The sequence below is a fragment of the Petaurus breviceps genome, unplaced genomic scaffold (assembly GCF_028583685.1).
Source record: "Petaurus breviceps papuanus isolate PSGF00001 unplaced genomic scaffold, PetGlider_PUasm1.0 126, whole genome shotgun sequence".
In the NCBI taxonomy this organism is placed as follows: Eukaryota; Metazoa; Chordata; class Mammalia; order Diprotodontia; family Petauridae; genus Petaurus; species Petaurus breviceps.
In genome coordinates this window covers 86,446,401-86,466,574 of record NW_027185655.1, presented here as the reverse complement: position 1 = coordinate 86,466,574, position 20,174 = coordinate 86,446,401, and the positions used below count along the sequence as shown (strand labels likewise).

The 20,174-nt window shown below is 40.0% G+C and overlaps 1 long non-coding RNA gene across 1 annotated transcript in view; it reads left to right on the top strand.

Annotated features, from left to right (window-relative positions):
• The window catches only part of LOC138170731 (uncharacterized), a 37,261-nt gene extending 17,125 nt beyond the window's left edge, over window positions 1–20,136 (top strand). The window contains exons 2-3 of the long non-coding RNA XR_011170720.1: window positions 9,852–9,976; window positions 18,896–20,136. This is a non-coding gene — a long non-coding RNA (uncharacterized lncRNA). The remainder of the gene's footprint in view (window positions 1–9,851; window positions 9,977–18,895) is intronic.
• Window positions 20,137–20,174: the final 38 nt, after the last annotated feature.

Genomic DNA, 20,174 nt, shown 5'->3' with positions numbered 1-20,174 from the left:
TCTCTCTCTCTCTCTCTCTCTCTCTCTCTCTCTCTCTCTCTCTCCCCTAAACTCCTAGACCAGAGTACAACAAGGGGTGGGGAGGGGACTTCCCTTTTCCCTGTCCCACTTTAGGGAACAGCAATAGTGATTTGCTAGAAAAGTACATGACAAACATCAGGGCTCCTGGATTACCAGATTCTAGCTGCTTTCTTCTACTTTTGTTTCCTTTTCTGAGAATAGAACAGAGGCTGAAGTTTCTGAGAATGGACTTTCCATGTAAGTTTGAGAGTTACTAGGCCTGAGTGTTCAGACACCAGATCTCCTAGAGGAAGAAAAATTACTCAGCAGTATGCTCTTTGGAGGAGGAAGATGACTGCCAAAAGAGGTTTACCCTGTAGCTGAAGGAATAAAACCATGCCATGGAGATGGGGGTAGGGAGCAGAGCTATCTTGATCTTGCCAACCCTATTATTGCCACATGGTGCAGGTCCATGGTAAAAGAGAAATATTTTCTCAGCAGTAGTATCTTAAAATGTCTATTTGAGTACTTTCTATTGCTGTATTTGCTCACAGGGGAGTCCGTTGCATCTTATACATTTTCTGTGATAGACAAAATAAAGGCTGTCCCATGTCTGATGTATTAGAATTAAACTATTTGAGGGCAGGGACTATTTTTGCCTTTCTTTGTATTCCCAGCACTTGGCTTAATTTGACTTGATACCCTTATTGCACTTTGAATGGCCATGCAGAAATTGGGTACTTTTCCTCCCACTTTAGGGGAAATCGGTACATAAATCATAACTATGCTTTATTTTGGAGATTTTCCTGGAGTAAAGTTCTAAAGTAGAAGTGGGAGCCAAAAAGTGAAGCTGACTTCTTTGAGGTCATGCCCAAAGACTGGACCTGGTTTATGTGAACCTGCAGTCATTGGAAGAGAAGGACCTGGGCCATGGCTGAATCAAAATAATAAAAAAAAAAAGGCACAATATTTGCCTTCAAGAATAATAATCTCATAGATTTAAAATTAGAAGGGGCTTTAGAGGTCATAAAAGTTCAACTCCCTTATTTTGCAAATTAGCAACTAAGGTTAGTTAAATAAATAAATATGATTAATTAAATAAAGATAAATAAAATTATTAATTAAAGTTCACACAAACATTACATGGCAGAAATGGAATTTGAAATAAACCAAGGTCTACTGACTCCAAATCCCATACCCTTTACATTCTAGGGGAGGGAATGGGGAGAAAGGATATGACATATAAACAATTAAACAAGATAAGAAAGTGAGATGGAGTCAAAGGAAAGATTTGGATGAAATGCTCAAGAACATTGCTTCTTAACCTGTGGGTTGAGAACCCATATGGGGTTGTGAAAAATTTGGCAAAAGGTTTCTGAATGTACAATGACCAAAAATTAATTCAAAATCAAATGTATAAATGTGAGGTGTTTCTGGCAGTGCTTGCCTGCTTGACTGTATTGTATTTCACAACTTCACTGCAGCCTTGGTTTCAAAAACCAAGCATGAACACTTTGCACTGTGTATGCCCCTAGGCCAACTAATGCCGCCAAAATGTAAAAAGAGGATCCAAGTGGAAAACTTTTAAGAAGACTTGCTCTACAGGATTTTAAAGAAAGAGAAAATATTTTCAATTGAGAGAATCAGGAAAGAGTTCATGGAAAAGGTGGTAGCACCTGAGCTAAGCCTTAAAAAGAGAGAAGGATTTTTAATAAGAAAAGATGAATAGTGTCTGTAATATTAGTGGCATAGAAAGATCTTACCTGCCCATTAAGAGGCCATTAATTTGACCTGCTTTGAGCACTGGCCCAGTTCATAGCTGTTATACAGTCTGAATCACATGGAACCTGAGTCACATGGAGCCCATTGGGGGAGGAGCTTGCCCAACAGAAAAACTTAATCAAAGCAGAGAGTGAGAATGAGGCAGAGCAGAGGGAGGAATTTACCTAGGGGAACTTGTTTGTGGGGAGGTCCATGCATATTCATAGCAGCTGCTGCAGGTATTGCATTGGTGTTACATTTGGTGAAGAGGATGGGATCACAAAATATAAAACTTCTTCTTGGAGACAGGAAGGCTCTAGGGAAGGATATGGATATACCAGGATGGGAGGATTTACCTTATTCCACCCTGGTGAGAGACTGGGTTAACAGCAAAGGACTTTGTGAAAACTGGGAACCAATGGTGCAGAGTCAAGATGGTGGAGTAGAAGCAGGACCTCCCTGCTTCTCTGGCTTCCACCTTCCCCAATCCATGTAAAAGGGGACTCTAAACAAACTTTGGAGCTGCAGAACCCACAAAATGACACAGAGAAGCTAGCCTCCTGCTGAGGACAGCCTGACAGGCTGGCAGGAATCGGCCAGTGCAGTGATCTGGGAGCTGAGCCAAGACCCCTGTGAGCCAGAGGTTTTAGCCCCAGGGCAGGCCTGACCAGCTGCTGGCCAGACGGACTCCAGATCACCAGCAGCTGTGGCCATTTCCAGATTCATCAACACATAGATGCAAAGGACAAAGTGAGAGTTCAGTGCAGTGTGGACTTTGGGACCAGTAGTTGGGAGAGCATCAGCTTTTGCCCCCAGAGGAAGAAGCCACTGAGATGCCTGGCAGAGCTAGTGCCACATAGCAGCTTCAGCTCCTGGCCTGCAGAGTGTAGGGGGACTAAGAGACCAGTCTGAGGGGTAATCTCTCTTGCTTTAAACTGCTTGGATCTGGATTGCAGTCAAGGGTAGAGGTCCTGGGGTGTGTGACCAGCTTGCCAGAGTGTGTGGAGGCTTCAGAGAGGGCACCCAATTAATACTTCTGGCAGCTGAGAAAACCCCAGCGTTTGGGACGAAAGCTCCCCTGTCTGGTGGCAGACTCCTACTGTGGCAAAAAGCCCAGGAGTCAAGTGACTGAGGGATGACATGACCAGACAAAGGAAGCAAAATAAACAGAAGACTCCAACAGTAGTTCAACTACTTTGGGGACATAAAGGAGCAAAGCATGGAACAGGAGGAAGACAGTGAAGTCAGAACTCCTGCACCAAAAGCATCAAAGGAAAATACGAGCTGGTTACAGGCCAAAGAGGACCTTAAGAAGCAGATAAGAAAAGTGGAGGAAAAATTAGGAAGAGAAATGAGAACGATGCAAGAAAATTACGAAATGAGAGTCAACAGTCTGACTGAGGAAAATCACACCTTAAAAAACAGACTGACTCAATTGGCAAAAGAAGCTCAAAAAGGCAACGAGGAGAGAAATACCTTAAAAAGCCAAATTTGCTAGAGGGAAAAAGAATCTCAAAAGCTCAATGAGGAGAATCATTACCTCAGATTTAGAATGGAGCAAATAGAATTTAGTGACTTTATGAGAAATCAAGATGCTGTTAAACAGATCCAAACAAATGAAAGAATAAAAGGCAATGTGAAATATCTCATGGGAAAAACCACTGACCTGGAAAACAGATCTGGGAGAAATAATTTAAAAATTATTGCACTACCTGAAAGCCATGGTTAAAGAAATAACCTAGAAATCATCCTCCAAGACATTCTCAAGGAAAATTGACCTGATGTTTTAGAAACAGAAGGCAAAATAGAGGTTGAAAGAATCCACCAATCACCTCCTGGAAAAGATTTCAAAAAGAAAACTCCTAGGAATATTATAGTCAGGTTCCAGAATTCCCAGATTAAGGAGAGAATATTACAAGCAGCCAGGAAGAAACAATTTGAATATTGTGGAAACACAATCAGGATAACCCAGGATCTGGCAGCTTCTACACAGAGGGATCGAAGGGCTTGGAATATGATATTCTGGAGGTCAAAGGAGCTGGGATTAAAACCAAGAGTCACCTACCCAGCAAAACTGAGTATCATGTTTCAGGGGAAAATATGGTCATTCAGTGGAATAGAGGACTTTCCATCATTCTTGCTGAAAAAACCAGAGTCGAATAGAAAATTTGACATCTAGATACAAGAAGCAAGAAAAGCTTGAGAAGGTAAACAGGGAAAAGAAATCATAAGCCACTGATCAAAGTTGAACTATTAACATTCCTACATGGAAAAAAATGATAATTGTAATTGATGAAACTGTTCTCAGTATGAAAATAGTTGAAGAGGATAGAAATATATATATGAATACATGTGTGAATACATGTGTGAGTGTGTGTATATATGCTTACAGGTATACATAGATAGAGGGTACAGGACCAATTTAATAAGAAGGTATGATACTTAAAAGGGGAAATTAAGAGGTGATAGAGGACTATAATGAGAGGAGATGGAGAGACAAAATGGAGCAAACTATCTCATAAAGAAGAGGCAAGGGTAAAGGGTTACAATGGAGGGGAAGAATAAGAAGACAAAAGGGAATAGGTCAACATTATTCTCACTGAATTTGGCTAGGGGAGAGAATAAAACACACACTAAATATGGTATCACCCTACAGGAGAGTATGGGGAAGAGGATGAGAGGGGGGATGAGGGAAGGGAGGGCAGGCTGGTGGGAAGTTGAAAGCACTCACTTTTGAAAAGGGACGAGATCAAAGTAGAGAATAGAACAAGTGGGTGGTGAGATAGAAGGGAGGGAAATATTCTTTTACAATATATATACTATGTTAATGTTTTGCATTAGCTATATATGTACAATCTATACTGAACTGCTTATCTTCCCAGTAAGGGTGGGTGACAAGGGAGGAAGGGAATGATTCTGTAATTCAAAGTTTTAAAATCAAATGTTTAAAATTATATATACATATATACTATTATTAATACTATCTTACATGTAATTGGGAAAAAAGTTACACAGGCACTGTGGCATAGAGATCCACCATGCCCTACTGGAAAAGTCTAAGGGGGTATGGGAGAAGATATGGGAGAGAGCAGATTGAAGAAGGGGATATCCTTTGGGACTGCTATTCTGGGGTTGTGGGTAGGGGAAGAATGGGGAGAAAATTTGTAACAAAATCTGGCAAAAATTAATAATGTAAATCAGAAGTTAATAAAGCATTTGAAAAATGAGAAAAAAAAGAAAACTGGGAACCGAGGCTACAGAAAGGAGAACCCACAGATTTATTAAGATGTTTGCAAGGAATACCAATAGAACTGGGAAATAAATGGCAGGAATATGTCGAAAAGCATGGGTGTTGTTAACAAGTTATAGTATTATTTATGTAAGATTAGAGACAAATTGTTGGAAGAAAAGTTTCAGGTGGAAAAGAAGTTAGTTGATTTGCATGAGATGCTTTCTATGCTATGGCATCCAAACTTTCCTTTAGAAGAGCAAGCTAGAAAGCATTAGGTGATAGCAGAAAAGACAGCTGTGAGTTTAGCTCAGAAAAAGAAAAGAAAAGTTAACAAGAGGAAGGTGCATCACCACATCTCACCGGTCAGATTGGCTAAGATTACAAAACAGGAGAATGACAAATCCTGGAGAGAATGTGGACAAATTGGAACACTAATGCATTGCTGGTGGAGTTGTGAACTGATCCAACCATTCTGGAAAGCAATCTGCAATTATGCCCAAAGGGCTATAAATAATTTCATACCCTTTGACCCAGCAATACCACTTCTAGGGTTGTATACCAAAGAGATCATAGAAGTTGGAGGAAGACCCATACGTACAAAAATATTTATAGCAGCTCTTTTTGTGGTGTCAAAGAATTGGAAATTAAGGGGATGCCCATCAATTGGGGAATGGCTGAACAAGTTGTTGTATATGCAAGTTATGGAATACTATTGTGCTATAAGAAATGAGGAGCAGAAGGACTTCATATTTACCAGGAGAGGCTTATACGAACTGATGCTGAGTGAGAAGAGTAGAGCCAGGAGAAATTTGTACACTATTACAGACACAACGTATGTGTGATGACCAACTTTGATAGACTGGACTCTTCTCAGCAATCCAGGGTTATAAGTCAATCCCAAAAGACTCATGATGGAGAGAAATCTCTACATCCAGAGAAAGAACCGTTTGAACCCAAACTGAAGCAAATTAGCTGCTCTTTTTCTTTTTTGGTTTTGTTTTCTCTTTCGCATTGTTCATTCCATCTGATACAGCCCTTCTTTATAACCTGACTAATGCCTAATGTACAATTACTAGCAGATACTATACTTGATTGTATGCTGCCATGGGGGAAGTAAGGGGGGAGGGAGAGAAAATTTGAAACTCAAGGAATTGTGGAAATGAATCTTGTAAACTAAAAGTAAACAAATTAATAAAGACCAAAAAAAAAAAAAAAAGAGGAAGGTGCAGGCAACCCTTGCAAGTTCAGGGCCTGATTGGGACCTGGAAGAAAGACATAGGGAAGGAAGGTGAAGCAAATTCAGATGAGGAAAATTCTAGAAATGTGGATGCATGTCCAATAATACAAAGGAAAAAGGAAAACTATGGGGGGAGGGGTAACAGTGTTTTAAGGAAGTAACTGAGGATTTTACACATTAGGAAGTTACAAATATATTAAGTTGATTCACCCCCCAAATTGGAGAATCACTAGTATCTTGGATGGTGATAATCAGTGATGAGGGGGCCAGAGGAGTATGTGTAGATAACATAGATTGTTTGAAATTTATAGGTATTAGTCAGAATTCCTTTGTACAACAAGCTTTTAGAGATTACCATATTTAAGGAGGTGACAGTGGAACTAATTAGCTAGCTTTAGCATTTTAGGAATGCAATAAACAGTATCCCACTGATGTGTGGCCTCATAGAGAGTCATTTGTATTTACTTAGAAACTATATGAGAAAGTTAAAGGAAAAGGTAATGAAAACTGTAATAATGGAAGGAGATGCAGAGGCTTATCACAGCACTCCCTTAATGGTTCCTCATAGAAATATAATAATGTAGGGGGTGGCTAGGTGGCGCAGTGAATAGAGCACAGGCCCTGGAGTCAGGAAGACCTGAGTTCAAATCCAGCCTCAGATACTTAACACAAAAACTAGCCATGTGACCTTGGGCAAGTCACTTAACACTAATTGTCCTCCAAAAAGCAAAAATAACAACAACAACAAAAGAAAAATAATAATGCAGACTGCTCCTCCTGCTTATAATTCTGATTCTACCAATTGGGGAAATGGGGCATCCTCTTTCAGAGGTGCTAGATAAGATTTCACAATTAGGTGACCTAAAGGAATGGGGAAGAGATAGATTTCCTCAGGAGAGAAGAGAGAATAGCCAGTGGATTCAAAGGCAGAATACATTAACAAGGAGAGAATTGTTTACTGCTTTATTGAGATCCAGGATAGCTTTTGGAAAAAAAGATCATATTCCAACAAATGAACTATATATAAGGTGTGCCAAGAAAAGGGACTTAATATTAGACAGAATAGGGGAGCAAGAACTGCCCCTACAAATCCTCTTGAATCATTGTATCCAAGTTTGTTACACCTGCAGGGAGATTAGGAAATTGGCCAAGCCCCAGCTCAGATTAAAGAAGTACACAGACAGGATTACAGACCCCATATCAGTTTAACTACTGGAATACTGGAAAAATGGATAAACCACTATAGGGCATCAATAGATACTGGGGCAGAGGCCTCTCTTATATATGGAAATCCCGATAAATTTAAACTGGAGCCCCTATTACCATCACAGGACTGGGAGGGGCTGAAATACCAGCCATACAAGTTAAACTAATGATGAAAATCGGAAAATTACCTAAGAAAGAATATACAATGGAAATTGTACCTGTTCCTGAAAACATCATTGGGATAGATATATTAAGAGATATGACTTTAAATTTGCCTAAGGGAAGATAGCAATTTGCAGTAAGGAAGACAGGAATTAATGCAGTTTTAGTGGGTTCATGGACTCCAGAAGCATGGCGGATACTATATTTACCCTACTTCTCGTTATTGTTTCCTTATTCTTTTTGGCCTTTGTTTCTTTAACCTGTTTGCTAGAGTTGTTTCCTCCAGGCTTGGTGTCCTCAACTTGTAGATGACTGACTTCTTAAGTTGGATATCACCCTCTGTCCAAGACTATGATGTGTCACCCCTGAACCTGGCATTGACCAAATTCCAGTTACCAGCTAAGGAACTGACCCCTCAAATGGGACCTCTCGAGGCAAGGACAGCTTCACATCCAATCTCAGCAGGAAGTAGTTTTAGAAGATGAGACCTTCGATCCTTACCCCAAGGGATTTTGGGTCCCATTTGTTTGAGGGGGGGAATGATGGAGTACTTATGCTCAAGCCCCCACACTAAAATATTGTTTTATGTATTGATTTTGTGTTATCCCTTTCATATTTTTATAAAGTTATATTGATACAAATTACCCCTAAAGTCCCTTTGGCTACGTAATGGACATGAAAGATCTTGGGGCTGAATGTAATGTTAATGGATTAGGAAAATCTTCTCTGTCCATTAATAGACCTATGTGACCTGCTTTGAGCTCTGGCCCAGCTCACAGCTGTAATATAGTCTGAATCACGTGGAGCCTGAGTCCCATGGAGAGGAGCTTGCCCAATAGAATAACTGAAAGAGAGCAGGAGAGGCAGAGCAGAGAGTGAGAGTGAGGCAGAGCAGAGGGAGTAACTTGCCTAGGGAAACTTGTTTGTGGGGAGGCCTAACAAAAGGAATGCTTATTGTAGCTCCCTGGATTAGTGATGAGTACCTTGCCAAATCTTACTTCCTGGTATCCTAATAGTAATGTTCCAAATAAATATTTTGGTTTTGCCTTTGAGGAAGAGAGTTTATTATATTTTGCAAATTTACCCTGGAAATATATATGCATATTCATAGCAGCTGGTCTGGGTATCATATTGGTGTTACAGTGCCCTATTGCATTGAGGCAGGAGATGATGGCAAGGCAAGATCACAGAACTAGTCCAGTTTTGCTAGATCATAAATTGAATGAGTGATATATGAACGTACTGGAATACTGTTGTGCCATAAGAAATAATGAAAGAGAAAACAGGGAAGATGTATATGAAATGATGCAAAGTGAAGAACCAGAAGAAAATTTTCTACAAAGACTAACACTTTAAAGACAAACAACTCTGGAGAGTAGGGGGAAGGGTAAGAGAGGAGGGATAATGGAAGGGAGGGCAAGCTGCAGGAAGGGAAGTTGGAAGCACCCACTTTTGAAAAGGGACAGGATCAAAGTAGAGAATAGAACAAGTGGGGGGGTGGTATAGGATGGAGGGAAATATAGTCAGTCTTTCACAATATATCCACTATGGAAATGTTTTGCATAGCTACACATGTACAACCTACATTGAATTGCTTATCTTCCCAGTGAGGGTGGGTGACGAGGGAGGAAGGGAAAGAATCTGGAATCCAAAGTTTTAAAATCAAATGTTTAATAATATATATGCATATTATTATTATTATTTTACATGTAACTGGAAAATAAGATATACAGGCACTGGGGCATAGAGATCCATCGTGCCCTACTGGAAAGTCAAAGGGGGAAAAGGCGAAGATATGGGAGAGAGCAGATTGAGGGAGGAGATATTCAGTGGGAACACTGTTTTGGGGTGTTGGGTGGGGAAAATTGGGGAGGAAATTTGTAACTCAAAATCTTGTGGAAATGAATGATGTAAACTAAAAAATAAAAAGAGAAAAAAAAGACAAACAACTCTGAAGAACATAAAGACCTTGATCAATACAGTGACTAACCACAGTGCCAGGGGATGGGTAATAAAGCATACTACCTATCTCTTGACAGAGAGGTGATAGACTCAGGATGCATAATGAAACATATACTTTTTCGACCTGACCCATATGGGAATTTGTTTTGCCTGACTGTGCATAATAATCTGATGGCTAACATTTGCAAAGCACTTCACGGTCTGCTAAGTGTTTTTTACATAAACAATCTTTTTTGGTCCTTAAAACAACCCTAAGAGTTATGGGTACTTATTTTCATCCCCATTTTACAGAGAAGGAAATTGAGGCTCAGAAAGATTAAATAACCTGCCTATGGCCACACAGTGTTAGAGGTGGAAATCCAACCCATGCTTCCCTGACTCCAATTCTTCCCATTACACCCTACTGCCTCTGCCAGGTAAGCATCATTCTCAATGCCTTGTACATAGCATATAATCTCATACAATTAGCTTTTGAATAGGTGCATTTAGATTATGATCAACCACCACTATTACAGCAGGAGAAACCACTGTGCTAAATATCCTTGGTTAGATACTTTTCCTTGGAAGGGACTCAAATGTCACTAACTGTTGGCAACTGCTTATGGTTTTTTTTTTCCTCTGCAAGATGGTATAATAGTCCTTGCCACCTGTCTCACAGCTATCCTGCCTTTCTAGAAAACTGTCAATCAGCTAGAATTTGGGGGTTTTGCTGCTTGGGTCCTTGCACATTTACCCAGTTATTGATACAAAAAGGTTGAGAAGTTGAGTATAGGCCCGAGACTGGAAGGTGAAACTAAGAAGGAAGGGCCAGGGAGATGATTTGGAGAATATAATGGGGATATTCTTGAATTCAATAATACTTTCTTCTGCAAATCAACTGTAAGAGCTCCTCCTCTGAGTCTAGGACAGGAAGTATTTTAACAATGCTAATGATGGGGCATAGGCTCTGGGAACTCCCTTGAACTCTCCTTGAATCTTCCCACTTAATAAGGAATGTTCCTGAGGCCATAAGCCTTTCATGATCACTAGACCAAATCTCTGTTACTAGCCTAGTCCTCCATTGTCCAGCTACTTCCCACTCTTTATCCTCCCAAAATATCTATACCCAAATCTGTTACCCTTAAGCTAGCCTAGCCCTCCATTGTCTGTCATCTCCAGGTAGCCTCCAGCTATTTCTCACCCTTAATCTCATTACTGGAGTCTGACCTCATTTGACTCCTCCTCATGACCCTCCCCAAACTCCTCCTCTAGACCAGCCCTAGGACGATCCCACAATCTTTCTGTATATAAGCTCCATCTTGCCTCCATAAGGTGGCAGAGAATCCAATCTAGGACAGATACAGTCTGTTTCAGATTATTCTGGCCTGCTTATCCAGTACAAGCATCACAGATACCTAGGCTCCTTAAGAATCTACCCATTATGGAGAATCTCTAATAAACTTTGCTTTACTTTGGCTGAAAGAAGACTTGAGTAGAATTCATTTATCAGGACCCAGTGTATTGGCATTGTGTGAGATGAAAAGAGTTTGGAGTCTGAGTCTGAGATCAGAAAAGGTCTTTATTCTTCCTCATGAGAAAAGACTCTGCCTCTGTCGATCAAATGGCATCTGCAACATGTAGAAGCAAGCCCATAGTTTTATAACCTTCTAATGCAGAAACCCAACCTCCTAACTGGCCTTCACTCTCATTGGTGGGAAGGCCAGACCATGACCTAAGTGTGGGAATCTATCTCAGAGACAAAGGACACGGAAACATGTGGGTGTCTAATGCAAGGCCAGGAAAGCAGTTTTAATCCTTATTTGGCATATCTTGTGCTGAGGTGCCACTGGGGAGGCACGACCATTGTTCTTAGTCCCAGATTCCTGTAAGGTCAGGTGACTTTTAAACTTAGGCCTAGTGGATGCTCAAGCTACTCTAGATTTGATTTTTCAGAATGGGAAAACTTCACTGCAAGTTATCCCTCACAGTATTTTGGGGTCTTGAGCACCCCTAATCTAAACCTTAAACCTCAACACTGGTATCACTCAGGATGATGGAGTGACATCCACCATCACCATGAACATCACCACCACCATCACCACCATCTGCACTGGTGACTATATTTTTCTGACTTGATTGACAGGGTCTTCCAAAGTCTAGAAAAATCCTGGAGGTAGATCTACCAAACTATGGCAAAAAATGTAGCAAGCTAGAGAGAAGCTCCTTTTGTCTAGAGATTGGTTGGCTGTGGCCACTCAAAGTTTCTCCATTAGATCACTTTTCAGGAACAACTTTCCATTTGCTTTTAGCAAGAAGGTGTTTGGCTACAAATCAGCATTTAGAAAAAATGGTGAAAAAGACACTTGCCTTGGCCCTCCCTGCCACAGGAAACAAATAACCTGTCCTTTATTTTCCAGTGAAAAATTAATATAATAATATTGACTGTGCCATGCAGAATATGAATTTTACACTACTAAAAGCTGAAATTTATACATAGCAGTCAGAGATGTCAGCAAGAGGGTGAGCAAAACCGAGGTAGGGACAGCTTTACACTCCTTGCCAGCAGGAAGCAGTTTAAGAAGCCTAGACCTTTGCCCCTTATCCTAAAAAATTTTGGGTCCCATTTGTTTGAGGAAGGAATGATGGTATTATGGGACCTGAATCCCTAAAAGGAAAAGATCATATCTTTGCCCTAAGCTTTCCCACACTGGTATTTCCCCTGAGGTATCCTGGCCAATTCCAGTGTACCTAGATACTCAATAATCCTTTCAACAGTCCTTTCACTTCGGCCCTCTAACCCAGCCCAGACCACTTAACTCCTTTCATTGTCTGCACCTGCCCCATGCCAGGTAACCTGCCCCTCTTTAATCCCATCCATATCTTCTTATTGTCTTTTACTATATAAGTACCAATCTTACCCCCATGAAATTGCCAAGATGCTTGGAATCTCACCTACTCCTATTGGTGATACAATAAACCTTGTTACTCTGACTGAAAAAAAAATAAAGTGAGCAAAATTTCAGGGCAAAGCAACCCTATTCATGCTAATAGATCTTCCCTTATTGATCTTGTAAGTTAGTTTATACAGAGATTTTATAATATTTTTATATTTTCTTTATATCCATGTAAGTCTGCTGCCCAAACAACCCAAGTTCTGCATTTGATTCAAGAGAATTCTCAAAAATTGCACTGTGGTTTTATTGGCCTTCTCAGAGTTTGTCTTAGAAATCTAGGTATTACAAGGTATGCAAAAGAAACATATGATGCAATTTTTGTCCTGAAGGGGCATAAAATCTTACTGAGGACACAACACTTATAGATGTATCACAAGTAGTCTGGCCTTTAACACTTTCCAGACAACACAGGGAAAGGTTCCATGAAGAATTTGTGGAGAAGATGGCACCTAAGCTAAGCCTAAAAGGAAGATATGGATTCTAAGAGGCAAAGAAAAAACAATGTCAGGGTGGCTAGGTGGTGCAGTGAATAAAGCACTGGCCCTGGAGTCAGGAGGACCTGAGTTCAAATCCAGCCTCAGAAACTTGACACAAGTGACTTTGGGCAAGTCACTTAAACCCAATTGCCCTTCAAAAAGCAAAAAACAAAACAAAACAAAAGAAGAAAAAACAATATCAAATAGGAGGGACAGTTGGTATGGAACCCAGAGCAAATTTCCTTCCAGTGAGAGATAAGGGAGGTGGAGACTGATGAATATCATTTCTTTATCCTAAGTGGACTTCACTAAGTTAGTCTTTGATTTTGACTTTTTATGCTTCCATTTTTTTCAGCTTTGTGTGGTACACATGTATGTGTGTGACTGGTAGCATGTACTCTGGTTAATTATATCTACAGATGTGAATATGTATTTTCTTCCTTCAAACCTTTGAATTTATTGCTTCTCTTGAAAGATTTCTTTTTAAAAAGTAATTCTTTATTATAAATCTAATAAATGTCAACAACAAAAAAATGGAAACAAACATGATGACTAGAAAAAAATAAATGCTTATTTAATTGAATTATATTAAACTTGCTCAGTCCTTTCTTGCCATCACTAGCCCATTTTTGCCCAGTTCGTCTGGGGTACTTCTCTTTACACCTGTCTTGGCTTGGGGTATAGCTCCTATACCAGACTGGGCATCTGTGATCCCATACTTGATCAGTCAAGGATTGCTTTCCTGCTCCTTTTCCTCATTGGGTCAGGAACGCAGCATCATCATGGGTCAGGTAACATTTGAGGGTAGTACATGGCATGTTTAACACCTAAAGCTACTACATTTAAAGCATTCTTCAAATCCTAATGACCAAAGAGAGCCAGTCTTGGGCAGAAATGATAATTCTTCAGGGTTTCTCTGAGGTTTTTATCTGAAAATTATAAGTATTCAGAACTGCTGACTAGTTAAATATAGGCCCTGAGAAGTAGCACAGGGTAGAGAGCCACTTTCAGTGTCAGGAAAGCCTGGATTCAAATCCCACCTCTGACAAAACACTGGCTGTGTAAGCTCAGGAAAGTCACCCATTACCTGCCCTCATGAAGCTTTTCAAGACTGGAAATAAGTTCCTTTCCCTCCGCCTGCCATATCCCATCTATCTATGAAGCCATACACCTTGGTTATCTCTCTATGTCCACGTTTTCCTATCATCTACCTAAATAAAACTCCCTAGGTGTATTGTATTCCCTTGTTAGAATGTAAACTTCTCAACAGCAGAGTTGCTTATTTATCAAAATATTTATATCCCTAGCACTTAGCACAATACCTGGTACATAGTAAGTACCTAATAAATTTGTGTTCATTTATTTAACAGAATAAATTCAATCTGTCTTCCAAGTTAGTCTCCTTAAGACTGAAAGATGCAATATACTTACTGATATTCATAGAGGGAGCTTTCTCAGATTTCTGTTAACCAAAGAAATCATAGGCCTAGATTTAAAAAAAAGTATTTCTAATTTTTTTTTCATTCAAGACAATAAGAGTTAAGAAATTTTCCATTCACTCTTCATTTTGCAGCAGAAACTGAAGGAAACTTCTTATCTTCCTACTGTGAATGTGATTAAACTTTACCCTCTGAGCTCCTTAGTTATTTTCTGGAGTAATCTTTCAATAAACTAAATGAATCTTCATTCTCTCTAAATAATTCATGAAAGTTTTATTTATATGTTACATTATGTTTATTTCTATGAAGGATGGTGGATTTATATGGCCTATGGGAAGAAGCATGCATTTGAAAACAGATGGCCCTTTTCATCATAGAGTATAAATGACTTGCTGCCTGCTTTCATGCTCCATTGTATAGAAAGGATTTGGTACTTCTTATTTAAAATTACTGTAATATACATCAGCATTCTGTCTTCTCAGGCTTCAGAGTATTTCTATCAATTCCTTCAGTCAAAAGTTGAAGATAGGATGTTCCTCTTTATGATCCAGAAAATTTGAATCATTACTGGGCATATACTCCCAAGGTAACCACTGACCAAAAAAAAGGCTTCATTGACACCAAAATATTTGTAGCAGCATCTTTTTTTCTTTTTTTTTTTTTGGTGGTAGTAAATAACTAGGAACAAAGTGGATGAACAGCAGTTGAGGAATGACCGAGCAAATTTTAGTAACTAAATGTAATAGAATATTACTGTATTCTGTTAACAGGATTTTTTATTTTTACTGAGCCAGTCTCTAACCTTAGAATGTCCCACAAAGCAGGTCTAGAGATGGGAGTAACAGTAATCAAGTAGTTTAATCAATCAGTTTCAGAGGGAGGAATGTTCTCTTAGCAGAAGTAAAAGCACAGATTGAAAGCTTAAATCACAACTGGGAAAGGAGGGGAAGGAAGATGGATTACAATCATTTAGAGGTTTCCCAGGAGAAACTCATAAGTCCCACAATGCAACAATTCTAGAATCAAGTCTTTGGGGGTTGAGACTACCCCCTAAAGTACAGAACCAAAGTTCTGTGATGGGAACAGGTTCTACAATCTTTGATTTGCTTCACTTAAGGTCCAGTGATTGTGAGCATTGTCAGTTTTGATTAATCAGTATGAGCTCTGACTCTTACACCAGAGAGGCAGCTCTTGTGGAAACTAAATTATTATTATATTCATTATATATATGTATATATATATCAATTAATATGTAAATTATAAATTCCCTTCTTAAATCTAAGAAAAAGACCTCATTATTACTGAAAAGCATTGAAAGACTTACATGTTCCAGTGTAAAGTGAACAGAGCCCCTGAAAAAATACATAATTACCATAATGGAAAAGGAACAAAAAAAAACAACAACCATTACAGAACAATTGAAAGTCAGTCACCCTCTTTAAATTCCTTCATATATACTCTGTTTTTATATTTATTGTGTACATGTTTTATCCACCACTATCCCATCCTCCAGCAGAATATAAGTTGCTGGAGGGTAGAGAAGGTTACAGTTTTATCTTTGCATTCTCAGTATCTAGCCCAGAGTTTTCTACATAATAGGTGCTTAATACCTTTGGTGATACATGTACAAAAATATTTATAGAAGCTTTTTTTGTGGTGGCTGAGAATTGGAAATTGAGGAGATGCCCATCAATTGTGGAATGGCCAAACAAGTTGCAGTGTATGAATGTAGTGGGATACTATTGTTCCATAAGAAATGATGAGCAGGTAGACTTCAGAAAAACCTGGAAAGACTTACATGAACTGATGCTGAGTGAAGTGAGCAGAACTAGGAGAACATTGTATAAAGGAACAGCAACATTGTTTGATGACCAGTTTTGATAGACTTAAGTCTTCTCAGCAATGTGAGGATCTAAGACAATTCTAAAAAACTCATGATGGAAAATACCATATCCAGAGAAAGAACTATGCAATCTAAATGCAGATTGAAGCATACTGTTTCCTTTTTTTGTTTGTTTATTCTTGTTTGTGGTTTTTCTCTTTGGTTCTAATTCTTCTTTACTAATATGGAAATGATGCAGAGGTCAGGAGGTTCAGGGAGTCCAGCAACCCCAATAACCAGAGACCCTGGAAAGCAGTCTGGAATGAATTCACAGACTCAAGCATTCTCTAAGTAAAGGTGGCAAAGATTTATTGTTATGCCATACAGTGGGCAAGAGTTCTTAAGGAACCTGCAACCTTAGAGGTATACAGTTAAAGTTTACATAAGATACTCTATAGTACAACAAGTGCCAAATATGCTAACTAGGTGAGTCAGGGTGGGATTAGGGAGTGGTTAAAGAGTGGTCAGTTCTTAAAGGAACATGCACTTTCAATATCTACTGCACAGGTATTTTACCCAGAGTTCACTGGGAAATAGCCCAAGGCGGGGCTACATGGATGTAATGGGAATTCAAATTTGGAAGATCTTCCCTGCCCCTAGGCTGAGGTGCACCTGGAGCCTGGGGTGGGAGGCTTGTTTTTCAGTAGATACTTTCTGAAGGTTGTTACATTCTCTGAGCCAGGAGAAGGCTATATAAGCCCTGATGTGTAGCTTTGTTTTGGGACTCACTTTGAGAAGTGTTCTGTGATTTGATCTGAATTCTGGGAAGCCGTTGTTGAGAGTCCCCCGGCTTTGAAAAACCCAGATGTGGAAACCCAGATGTTGACTGGGTATGGATGTAATGGTTGGACAGTTTGGAAAGCTGTCTACTTGATCTGTTAATGTCTTGATAATTCTGTCTGTATATTTTGAAGTTTGGGGTGCTGACCTTTTTCCCCTGAACAAAGTAAACGATATATGTCTGACTGATTAAAGTAAGCTTGTTAACCCATTTTGAGTTGCTTTCCTTTAACAAAGCAGATCCAAGAACCTGTATGGGCGGCCACCCTGAGGACGCTTGGGGTGCTTGCTGCTACAATGGAGGTGTAGTTTTAGGCTTGAAAAGTCACTAAGTCAGCTAGTGGTTAGGGCTGACCAAGCTGCTACCCATCAATGTCATGTTTGACAAGATCAATGTTTGGAGTTTAGTATATCCCAAGCCTAAGGCATATATAACCAGGGATTCAGAATGTATATAATGAGGTAGGGAATTACTTATATATAATCTAGAGAAGGACTCATAGCTTGTTATTGTACCATGGGTAGATAAGCATTTGGCTGGGGCTTGATCATGAATGATTACTAGGCAGAGTACTGGCATGGGGAGAGGCAGGCAGAGATAATGCTCTGAGGCTAGGGAGGTTTGAGGCTAGGGAGAAATGTGATTTTGCAAACTGGGGTTCAAACACAGGCACCCAAGCATCCCATCAGATATATGTTTAATATAACTGTATGTGTATGGACTATATCAGATTGCACTCCTTTTGGGGGAGAGGGGAGCAGAGGGAGGAGGAAAATTTAGAATTCAAAATCTTATAGAATTGAATGTTGAAAACTAAAATCAAATAAATAAAATTTAAAAAAATAAATATTTGATGAAGTAAAATAAAGTAAAAGAATAGATCAAACAATAAATCAACAATAGTGACCAACCATTAATTCCAGAGGACTCATGATTACTACTACCCACTTATGATAATACTACCCAACTAAGTGCAGCTGAAATGATCAAGTTGTATGTTGGCCAGAGATGGTTCTGAAATAGACATGAGAATGCACCTCCCTCCCTTCTTTGCAAAGGTGGAATACTATGGAAGTAGTGTATTGCATGCATTGTTGACTTGATTGATGTCAGTGAATTTTGGTGAACTATTTTTATTTTTGTTATTCTTAACTATAAAGGAATAGATCCAAAAGCAGGGAAGCAGGGAGAGGCCATATTCAGAAACAAATATGATTTAGAAGCAAAATATATCAATAAATATTAAAAAAAAAAAAAGATGCTCTTTTTTTAGTCTTTTTCTTTGTGTGATTTGTTACATTGTCAGCTATGAGGTAATAGCACCTTTGGAGCCACTCTGTGATGTTCTATTGCTGCTCTGGGCCCTGGAAGATACTCTGAGAGTTTCAAGATCTCCTCTCTCAGGACTCAGGTGACAGACTTGGAGCACAGAATAAGGTGTACTTTTTGGCATGGATAATGAGGGAATTTGTTTTACTAAATTATATAAATATTTCTTAGGAGGGTCTTGTTTTTCCTTTTTTCCCCAATGTGGGGGAGGGAAGAGATGGGAGAGAAAAAGTAGATTTTTGTTAACTGAAAAAGCAATTAAATTTTAAAAGACACTTTTCAAGACATTGTACGTCATGTTTACTAGCTGTATAATCCTAGGCAAATCATTTAACCTGTTTGCCTCGATTTCCTCAACTGCAAAATTGGAATGATAATAGTACCCACCTAGAAGGATTGTTGTGGGAATCAAATAAAACAGTATTTGTAAAAAGTGATTAGCACAGTGCTGGGCACATAGTAGGTACTATTTAAATGTTCATTCCTTTCCTTTAGGACAAAGAGGATAAGCCTTGCAGAAATTCACATGTGACTGGTGGGAGAAGGGAGAGAAGAGAAACCAGATGAAGAATTAGAGGAGAAGTAGAAAGAAATAAGGGAACTTGAAGATGGAATGGTAGCAGAATATGTGATTAAAGAAATTTCAAAAAAAGAAGGAAAAAAACTAAGACCTTTGAATCTGACAAGAAAGAGATCAGTGGCAGGCAACCTAAGACAGATCTGTTGGTGGGGATCAGAAATCCTTTGGCAGGGGTGTGTAATGCCATGCACATGCAGCTTTCCAGAGGACTGCTACTGTGAATAGCTTTTAAAAAGGTTCTGATTACATAGGATACTGAACACTCTATTCTATAACAAATCAGAGCAAAACATTCACAGAAAATCAAGGTACAGAATTCACAATGTTACAACTTACCACAGAAAATCACAATATAGGGGGGCGGAGCCAAGATGGCGGAGTAGAAGCACGACCCTCCCGCGGCTCCGGCTTCCACCCTCCCCAATCCATGTAAAAAGGGGACTCTAAACAAACTTTGGAGCTGCAGAACCCACAAAATGACACAGAGAAGCTAACCTCCCACTGAGAACAGCCCGGCAGGCCGGCAGGAATCGGCCAGTGCAACGCTCTGGGAGCCGAGCCCAGCCCCAAGCCGAGGCTTTAGCCCCAGGGCGGGCCTGACCAGCCGCCAGCCAGAGGGACTCTAAATCAGCAGCAGCTGTGGCCGTTTCCAGATTTATCAATACATAGATGCGAAGGACAAGTTCTAATAAGGAATAATAGCGGGCGACAGCGCGGTGCCCTGTGTGGGAAGGGGCAGCGGCGGCAGCATGGCCGGCGCAGGCCAGGAAGGCTCAGTGGCCTGTGCGGGAAGGCGGGAAGGCCTGGCGGATGCAGGCCTGGAAGGGGTCTGATCAACTCAGAGGGCAAGTCTTCCCACCAGCCACAAGGTCCACTACCAGGCCTATCACCAAAGGGCTGGGACTGGAAAGAGCAAGGTAAGAAGCAAATACAGGGGCCCCTATACTGGACAGCAAACACTCCTGGGGCTACCACTTCATAGCCCAGAAATCTTTTTTTTTTTTTAAAGCCCCTTTCAGGACCTCCAAAGACAAGGATGGCAGAGTGAACCCCACTTGCTCCAAACCCCCCCTCTGACCCTGAAAATATAGTAACTCTTGCCCCAGAGCAAAACCCTCTACAGTAAAGGCTTGGGATCCTAGAGGACGGGCGTGGCTAGGACACTGCCTCAAAATGGGTAGAAAGCAGACAACA